The sequence below is a fragment of the Paramormyrops kingsleyae genome, chromosome 13 (genome assembly GCF_048594095.1).
Source record: "Paramormyrops kingsleyae isolate MSU_618 chromosome 13, PKINGS_0.4, whole genome shotgun sequence".
Taxonomy (NCBI): Eukaryota; Metazoa; Chordata; class Actinopteri; order Osteoglossiformes; family Mormyridae; genus Paramormyrops; species Paramormyrops kingsleyae.
Window position 1 is genome coordinate 28,661,190 of NC_132809.1, and position 9,908 is coordinate 28,671,097.

The 9,908-nt window shown below is 41.0% G+C and overlaps 1 protein-coding gene across 8 annotated transcripts in view; it reads right to left on the reverse strand.

Moving 5' to 3' along the window:
• LOC111851852 (xylosyl- and glucuronyltransferase LARGE2s) overlaps nt 1-8,691 on the reverse strand; it is a 29,757-nt gene extending 21,066 nt beyond the window's left edge. For 2 of the 8 annotated variants that reach the window (XM_023827136.2, XM_072698544.1), the window contains exon 1: nt 4,911-6,031. The gene's annotated coding sequence lies outside the window, so the exon portion shown is untranslated. Of the gene's footprint in view, nt 1-4,431; nt 4,451-4,910; nt 6,033-8,400 lie in introns of those variants that run through there. The other 6 variants (XM_023827138.2, XM_023827131.2, XM_072698547.1 and 3 more) reach the window with 6 other exon arrangements.
• Nucleotides 8,692-9,908: the final 1,217 nt, after the last annotated feature.

The window sequence follows — 9,908 nt, forward strand, 5'->3', positions numbered from 1 at the left end:
ACCCTATTTTTTGTTTGAAAGAAACCAATTTTTGGTTCCTTATTGTTTTACTAATACATACATACATACATACATACAAGCAAACAATTGCAGGTTACAAACACAAGATCTGCAAGCATTTTGAGGTTTTAACACGGGCTGGACCTCCCATTACTGCACACTGGTCATTCACTGACTGGCACAAAAATGTTACTGTTATGCTACAACTCAAAAATGTGTGCAGTTTATTTATTATGGAGACAGAAACTAGCCATCACTGTAGTGGTTTCCAGTGAACCAATTTACAATCCAAATTAAATATTAATTGCTTATGGGTGAAGAAGGAGTGGGAGTGATGAGATGTAATATTTGTAGCCTCTAATTCTGAATTGACTATTGACCCCGTAGATTAAGAACAACAAATTAGACTTTGTAGAGAATGACTTTCTAATCCCTTTGAGAATAGTCACGACGTGCCAGTTCATAGCCTGAAACATCTGGCATTTATGCACGCCTGGTCACAAGTTTAGGGAGCAGTCTGGATATGTAATGCAGTGCCGGCCGATGTGAAGAAATTACACTCATTTTCAAAAAAGCCACAATGTTACCTCGATGCAAGAATGACTATGAAAGGTCATACATTCGGCCTGCATGTTTCTGCAGTTATTTCACAGCCTAAGCATTCACAGTAAGGTACAAGCATATATATATATATATATATGGTTATATAACGAGGTTCTCAATGAAGATCTGTCAAATGCTGAGGCCATTATATGGCACAGTCCCATGCTGGGTCAGATCCCATGTGTGGAAGAGGAGCCTTGATCACGGCTCCTACCGCCTGAAAAGGGGCTCTGGATGCAAGGCTGACCTGCTTCTCTGACCTCAGAAAAGTCACTCTCACCTCTGTGTGAATGTCGTACGTATGCAGAGTAATAAGGACATCAGGAAGGGATATGCAAAAACATGCATTTCTATGCATTTCAACGTATCTGTACGAATGGCAAATAGTCTCATTTCAATTTCGCAACTTTAATAACCACAGGCAAACATTCCTTTCCAACTGTGCTCTAACCCTCACACGAATGTCCTTAGCACCCCACGGACTACAGTCCCTGACCTCTGACAAGGAAGATACAGAAACTGTCAGATATCAGAGCCATGTTCGATGAGGTGTTAGACTTATAAGCCTGGCTTCTGTATTTCATTTATGTCAAGCAGTCATATACAGTAGCAGTAGCCTTAACTCATCACCGGTTTTACTGTGACGGTTTCAGCCACCACACGAACATCTTTTGATCGCGGTGTAAGAAGGATTGAGGTGAAGCCGTAACTGTACGATACATCGGAGACAAAAATTACTTTGATTACACTTGTCCACCCCCATGAAAAATGTCTGGAAAATAAATAAATAAATCAGTGTGATTTTGGGCGACAACTGGATCAGTTCAATGAATAAAGAATAAAGAAGAATAAAGATCAGCTACTATGTACAAGAACTTATTGTGTTTTTGGACCACTGACCAGAACAACCTTTACAGCATCAGCTGCCTCGGTTTGTCACAGATATTTTACACATGTGTGTAATTAAAATGCACAGCTTGTCAGTATTTAACTGACACATGTAATTATTGAGTATCAAGAAACCAAACTCTGAAAATCAACCTCTGAGCCGCCGTGTCCTGGAAAGGCCTTTCTACTCGAGGGTCTCAGGGGGCCGAAAGGCTCTTGGCACCGTCACACCCGGTACTAGATGCATCAGCGCACTAATCTTCAAACTGCACTGCTCTCTGTGTTCCTTATCTCCGACTCACATGTTATAGTTATTCTTTGAACTACAGAACCATAATGTACGAGACTCCACAAGTCTGTTTCCATCTCTTCAAATCTCACTAGGCCAAAGAACTTTTTCAGAAGCTTGTGGAGGGAAAAAAAAAAAAAAAAAAAAAAAGTTATGCTAGAGGTTAAATGAAATATTTTTCAGCTACGTGCTTCATTTTTTTTTTTTATTGGAAGTTATTTCTATTAAATTTCTTCTGGAATTTTCTTTTTCTTTGCCTATTATATTAACAATGTACCAGGTGCACCGTGACCTATACGCAGTTATGGAAGATATATAACTGGCTACAGCAATTTCACATCAAGCTTCTTAATTTGTAACAAATTTATTATTCAAATCGAATTAAATTAAAATCTAACAGGTAAATAAAGCCTTTTCTTTCATTCTCGCTGTTAAATCCAACAATCAATGCACTATTTGTCGTTGGTCAAAACACATGTTTAAGTATGATATTATGATAACTGACTGATTGTACACAGCAATTCCCATTTCATTATGCAATAAAGTGCACATTGTAAATGACATTGATTTTTAGCTTGAAAGCACAATGCAAGTAATCCACACTAAAAAATAGTGCACACAGACACACAATACTGCCAAACCAGTAGAATGCATTTCTGATCACAGCCTCCACTCAAAACATTCCCCATCAGCTTTGTATTTAAAGATGCTAATTCACTTCATAAACAAATCTATGAAACTAAATAAACAGACTAATACTGAGCCATTACAAATTAACAGCAAGGAAAAGCCGTGCTGTTACCCCAAAATCTTTCTCCCATTCTGAATTTCAGAAGTCTCCATCCTCATCGTAACGCAACGCCCATGCCAAGTTGAGAGGTGAAGAAGAGACGCTTCGTTTTTTTGCACCCTTCAGCTACAGTTTTCATGAAGCAAAGTAACACATTTAGGGGAAAGAAAAAGTGCTGGGGGGTCCACTAACAGCCCCATAGCCCCCAGGGAGAGTAAGTCAGCAGTCTAGCCCAACAATAGGATCTTACCCACAAGGTCTACTGCTGAACATTAAAAATCAAACCCGCTTATCCACCTTGCTTCTCCATAACGAGGTAACAGTGCACGCACCGTTACCATACCACCGCGCAACCTTATTTAAACAGGAAAAACCGCTAATCGCCACCCCCTGCTGTATTCTAAGTACAGCAACGAGGTCTTTTATTCACGCTATCGTTTTAGATCTCATCAGGTGAGCATGAATTACAACAATGTGCTCTTTGTGCTGATCATTAAGACCTCTGGATGCCCTCCTAGTTCTCTTTTAATAAGGTTTCTATTGAATGAGAGATGTGTGGTTGGGTATGTGACACAGAAAAATACCTAATTTGTGTGAAATCTCCCTTTCCCCAGGTCTGACATTCATCGATAAGCAAGAAGAACTCAAGCCGCACTTCTCCATCATCTAGTGGAACAGTGCCTGCGGGCAGCTGTGAAGCTCCCTTAAGATCTCCAGTTACACCATTTAAAGACGCCATAAATATGTCACAGTGCCGAAGTCTCAGGGACAGAAGGCCATGCATTGATGACCCTCTCCAAAGAACAGACCAATGGGAGGAGCTGGAGCACCTGAAGTATTTTATTGCTTAGAGCAGTGTTTCCCCAACCCAGTCCTCGGAGACTGCCAGTCAGTCCAGGTTTTTGCTCCCTCCCAGACAGTCCACAGCCTGGGAGCTGGGAGGGAGCAAAAACCTGGACTGGCTGGGAGTCTCCTGAGGACCGGATTAGCAAACACTGGGTTAGAGCGCCAGCTGTCTGAACATGCAAGCCTAAACTCAAAATAAAACTACTTCAAGATGACTGCACCTTTCAGTCACATGAGACCTGCCTCCTGCAGGCTATATGTTTTCGCTGGTTTTGGCAAGACATTAGAGTGTGAGTTTCAGTAATATCACCCCGTCTTTTTGGATTAATCTTCAAGCTATGTAACCTACCCTCAATAAAATGGATTTATTACCCGAGTATGAGGAAAGGTAATTTGGTCTGTGGGTGGATCTCCCATACATCTGAATTTAAGGGCATTCTATTTGAACGACTGTAAAAATCGATACGTTTAACCTTTCCTGCACACCATCCCAAAAATAACTTAGAGGAGCTTAACTCTTCTAATTGAAGCAATTCAGTTTTGTTTGTTTGTTTTTCCAGATATTTAAAATGCCACAGCTCTCTCTTACACTCTCCCAATCCAAGATACTGCAAAAACATAACTATGAAGTTCTATTAGGAAAGCCAGTACATCCAATACTTAGCAGTACAAACGAAAAAAGCTTGCACAGACGAAAAAACTGCAGCAGTAATTGGTGAGCTGCCAGTAACAGTCAGCAACTCAAAAGGGAAACAATTTTGAGGCAGGTTCCCATAATTCAGCGACTGCATATATGCCTTGGGTCCACAAGAGCCCTGGTTATAATAGATTCACTATAACTCGGCTTGTCAAGAGAATCAATATTAAAAGTGCACCCGACCACCCCAAGAAGGGGCAACTGTAGGTCACACAAGCACCAGGGAGCATGTTGAACAAAGGCTTAATGTCAGTAAAAGACAAGGATCTTTACATTTCAGAAATTTAAACACATGAGAATGAACCGCAGTAACCTTACCTGTTTTTACAAGTTCTCCTACTGAATATTCTGATAATAACTCTGGCTTAGAGTTAGAGTAAAAGCACAGCAGAAATAGTAATGAGCACCAAAAGGCTGCTGTGATGCAGGCACCAAAAGAGCTTCTCTTTTGTTTTTGTGGAGTTTGTGTAATTATCACCTAAGATATTTTCGATTTTGCAAGGCTTTGAGACCGGATGTCTATTTCCACAGCAGTGAGCATGACAGACACAGGTGCTCCAATACAAAATTATACAATTACAGTTCTTCTGGTAAAGCACTATAGATCCGAAACTTCAGATTAATTACTCATTACAGCCCGGCTTACAATCATAATACATACCAGAAAGTTATGGACAACAGAGGTACAAACTATAGCCATACATGTAATATTAATTTACCTGTTAAAAATATGACTGCCGATTTCATAATGCAAAACACAAACTGTAAGATTATGAAAAACACAATAATATACTTACACTGTAAGCAGACCTGCAGGGCGGAAAATAAACCGCGACTATCTGAAGCTCACATCACATCAAGCCTTCCACGTTTCCCGTAACAGCTTGACATTTTAACGAAGGACACGAGGTCAGACGCTGAGCGAGCTCACAGAGCCAACACTAATGGATCTTCTGACATAGCAGATAAATCCAGGAACCTTTCGATGCTCCTGCCCACTTTCCCACCACCGTCATGTTGTGTGAGCCTGCACTTCACAGACGGCTGCCCCATCCGAAGCATTCAGTCCTGAACCGGTTCCCGGCTCACGTTCCATCCCTACGTCTCGCTTTTGTCCTGTAAATCCATCTCTCTCCCCACTGCCTAACCTTTCCCTTCTAAGGTTCCTGGGTCACCTGCCACCAGTGACTCGGCTTTGATTGGATTGCGGATGGATTCTCGATAAACACAACGGACCGCTTTTGTCTGTCGCTTCTGCTACAACTTCTCAAACTTGGAACTATGAGGCGAGACAGAAGCCCCAAAAGGGCAACCAGTTTTATAACTGAACTCTCAGCCCCGAACGTCCTGCCTGAAGACAAACAGAAAATATGGTTCTGTGGTATCAGTGTGTTTCTTTTCAGCACTTCACAATTTGGAGTGATAATCTGGCTCGATAAAGGCCGATGTTCAGGAAGCACTATACTCTACTGCTCTGGTCTTGACTGACTAACAAATATACCAGGACAGTGCAACATAAGTAGTTTAAATAAATAAATAAATCACAAATAAATAAATTCCCACAGCTCTGGTTCACGCTGGAGGAGGTACCACGGCCTTATCACTAGTGGAACTCAAACTGCAGCTGTAGTCTCACTGGAGCCTAGCTAGGGCAGAAGGCATGGAAAAGAGGCATCAGTCCATCGACGGTGTCCTGAGGTTCAGAGCCTGAAAGCAGCCTCCAGCCTCCCAACACAGAAATACACCACAGTGGTGTGACAGCAATATGCAGCATCATAACGTGTGAATCATCCACTTGCGCTCAAAGCCAAAAGTAAATCACTCTGTTTACAACCGTCACCATCCCTCTAAAACCAGCTGTGTACGACAATAGGGGTGAGCAAATTCAGTGGTAAATTTACAAAGCTCTGCTATGCTGAAGAGGCAAGAGATGTCAAAAGAAGGCTCTGTTGGATGCTCCTCCCTACTCATTAAATTGTGTTCATTCAAAATAGACATTGACAGGTCACAGCAAGCTTCTAATGTCATCAAGAATTACAAAGGTGAGCCAACACTGTTCTAGGGTCACAGGCAGTTAATGAGTGAAGAACTGCATTTTAGCGCGCAGGCACACACACACTCCCACACACACACAGGTTTGTAATTATATCTTTGTGGGGACTCTCCATTAATTTCCTTGGGGAAAACTCTAATCTCAACATGAAGACCTTAGCCCCTTGCCAGCCATAACCATAACCATTTTTAGGTTTTTGATCTTGATTTTTATAAAATTGAGGATATCCTTATGGGGACTGGAAAAATGTCCCCATGACATGGTATACTTAGACCACACACACACACACACACACTGCATCCTGGGGGTACCCTTTCCATACATATCAACCTAACAGGGAAAACAGTGAGATAGGTGATATTAAAAAAAATAAAAATAAATAAAATAATAATAATAAATCAGTGGAAAATAAAAAGGTGGGATCCATGAACTTGCTGACCATAGGGGGCAGCGACGATGAACCTCAGCCCATGCGATGGCAACATGGACTAAAAAATGTGAGCCTCACGGGGGAAACCATGACACTGGACGTCTGGTGCCCTACGCTGTTCTATGCCCTAACCACGACCCTGACCTGCATGGATCAATGGTATGCAGATAATTATTTTAGTTTCCCTGCTCAAGGTCTCCTTCCCTCACCAAGAAGTCCAGATAAATGGAATCAGAAAAGAAGCAAATATCTATTCCAAGTTAAATGTAGAGTTCAGCTGGGGGTTTCATGCATGCTCTTTCAGAGTCTCACTTCAGATGTGTTTATGTAAAACACCCTCTGGTTCCATCTTGGAGCAAATACAATTACTACTTACAAAAACATCAGTCAGTTACCAGGAATTCTCTTACTTGAAGTTCAAATGTTATGCTATATAAATCGTCCAGGTATGGCGTACTCTGCTATGGTAATTGCGCCTTTTGGGTGCCTGACCTTTTAAGTTCAGTGAGGACTAGAAAGTCTCTTGTGAACAGATGTACCTCTCAGGCAGCCCTTGATCACAAAGCCAAAACCTATTAGCCGAAGCTGCTTCCCCCATTTTCCCTGCAGGAATTCCGGAAGGTATTGAGAAAGAACGTCATGAGAGAAGCAAAACGGAAAGTCACAGGGACCTTCGGGTAACAGGAGAGGAACTGGAAATTGTCAGTGACAAATTCCTAAACAATATTACCAACAATCTTGGCTGAAAGGCTGAAATACTGCTATGCATTTTAATCATCATCATCATCATCATCAATTATTATTATTATTATTATCATCATCATCATTAATGCAGATAAAGCAGAATCCACCACAACAATGAGGGATTTATTCTTTGCCTTTGTTATGCACCCATCCTCCCCCCCCCACTCAAAAACGTTTCACTGAATAAATCTCAAAAGCTAAGCTGATATAACAGAAACGTGTTAGCAGAAAGTGGGTGGCAATTAGCATCTTAACCGCAGCCTGTGAGTGTGAACTGGCACAGCTCCCAATGGAATGAAGATTAATTATTTACTTTCTTACAGTATATGGTGGAAATCTTTTTATAGTCATCATCTGGTACATCATATGGTAGATTTAATTAAAAAGCATATTGACTTAATTAAATTAGTCGAACCTGGTATCAAACACAGTTTTATGCAGTCACGCAGCTTTCTTACACTTCGGTGCGAGTCAAAAACACCTCAGTCCAAAAGAACCAACACAAGTGGTAACAGAACAGTCTTGGGCGGTCCACACTTAGTCCAACCAGACCGTGGAAATACTCCCCAAAAACTGCCCAACATAAATTTAAGAGACAACATCATGCAGCTCCATCAAACCATATGCAACCTGCCTTCTTCGAACCCATCGTATTCAGAAAGTCATACCGCGTACTTAAGGAAATAAACAGATTTTTTTCCCTCTTAAATCAAGCCAACAGAAAATGTATGAAAAGTGTAAGTGACTGACCATGTAGAGCAGTGGAGCAGCACATGGTCCAGGGGCAGATACACACCTCATTCCCCCAAGAAGGTGAAGCTTCGGTACTATCCAATGATACTCAGACCTGAACCATATCAAAACTACCCAATTAACTGCTTAATTAACTGCTACATAGAGACTGCCGAAGTTAATGCCGTCTCATTGTCTGGACATTTTTTAAAAACGTTCCACCATCATCGTGCCCGTCTGCACGTACCGGTACCTCCCAGCGCGAGACACCCCCACGATACGGTGGAAATGAGCAAGTTTGTTTGTAAGTAAATATTCGGGCACTCACCACGTTATCCGCGGGCACGAACCCCTGCACACCACAGTTCCCCGATCCCCGTGTATCCCTACATCAGTCTCCTACATCGGATAACAGACTTAACAGAATCACTGTTGTTCCTCCTACATTCCATCTTCCTATTTTCTACTAGCGAGAAAATGTTACCGCACGAATAAACGATCCGGTCGGCTGCAGACTGAGCTGTTTGTGGACCGATCATCTTGCGATGCGGCTATTTAGAGAATCTGGACACCAGAAGGGCTTGCATGCATTTCCTAGTCGGCTTGCTGGGAGACAAAGCTTAACGCGGCCGCTTTATACTCCGGCGTCGGCTGACGTCTGTTTGTATATCAAGGGGGCGCACGACCCAGTTCTGCAAAGTCCGGAGTATATAATATGTGTATCAAGCATTTTAGGACATACCGTATATTTTAGGCACTGTTTGCAGCTCACGCAAAAGCGTCTATATGCTAGTGAGTCTGTTATTAATAAAAAAAAATCATGATTTAACATTGCAAATTTCATAGCCCACAGTATATTGCCCCAAACAGCATGGAAGATTTACATTATGCTATGTAGCACAGTCTGAAACGTAAAATTAACTATAGGCCTACTTCAACTGTAGACATGGAACCAATGACTCCTACAAACAACTGTATACAGGAAAATCTACATAAATCTGAAACCTTAGGATCCCTGATGGCCTGTGAGCATTAATATTACTATATGGTGTAATGTATTTTCTGGGATGCACTGCTGAAGACTGGGTTATCAAATGAATAAGGAGTGGGGGACTCTTCTCAGTCAAACAATTATTGACTGTTAATAAACTTCCATTTCAAACTATATATATTGATCCCCCTTGCACTAATGGTGCTACACATTAAGCTAATGCTACACAATTCGCTGGAGAAATACATAGACTTATTTCATAGCTTTTTAGAGCCAAATTGCGTAAATATACATGCAAAGGATTCAATTGCAATAATGAGTGTTGCAAACACAGCTGTTTTCTGAGGTCTAAATGTTTGTGACACCTCCCTCCCCAAAAATCCCCATGTCAGCTGCAGTTACAGTAACACGTTACAGAATGATGACCTCTGCGTTAAATAACTTAATTAATTCAGCCAGCAACTACCTACACTGACTGTGAGACAAGTTAGTTTACAATCAATGTTAAGGGAATCTTTTGTACAGCAGATCCCCACTTGAAAAATGAATGTTTATTTACCCATATGTTAAATAAATGATCTCAACCATGTGCTTCTTCTGGAAAAAAAGACCTGTGATATGAAATAAACTATCTTACAATAAATTGCTTCATTAATACTGAATTGCACCATATAGTAAGCTTATAATTATTGAAAAATCAAAGTATATTTTGTAAAAATAAGATTAAGAATATATTGACTTTCTTCAAGCTTATAGAGGATTGCAAAGCCGTATAAATAAACTTATTTTTTGTTTTCATAGGGATTTAAACTACATTAATTGTACAAAGTTTCAGTGGTGAAAAT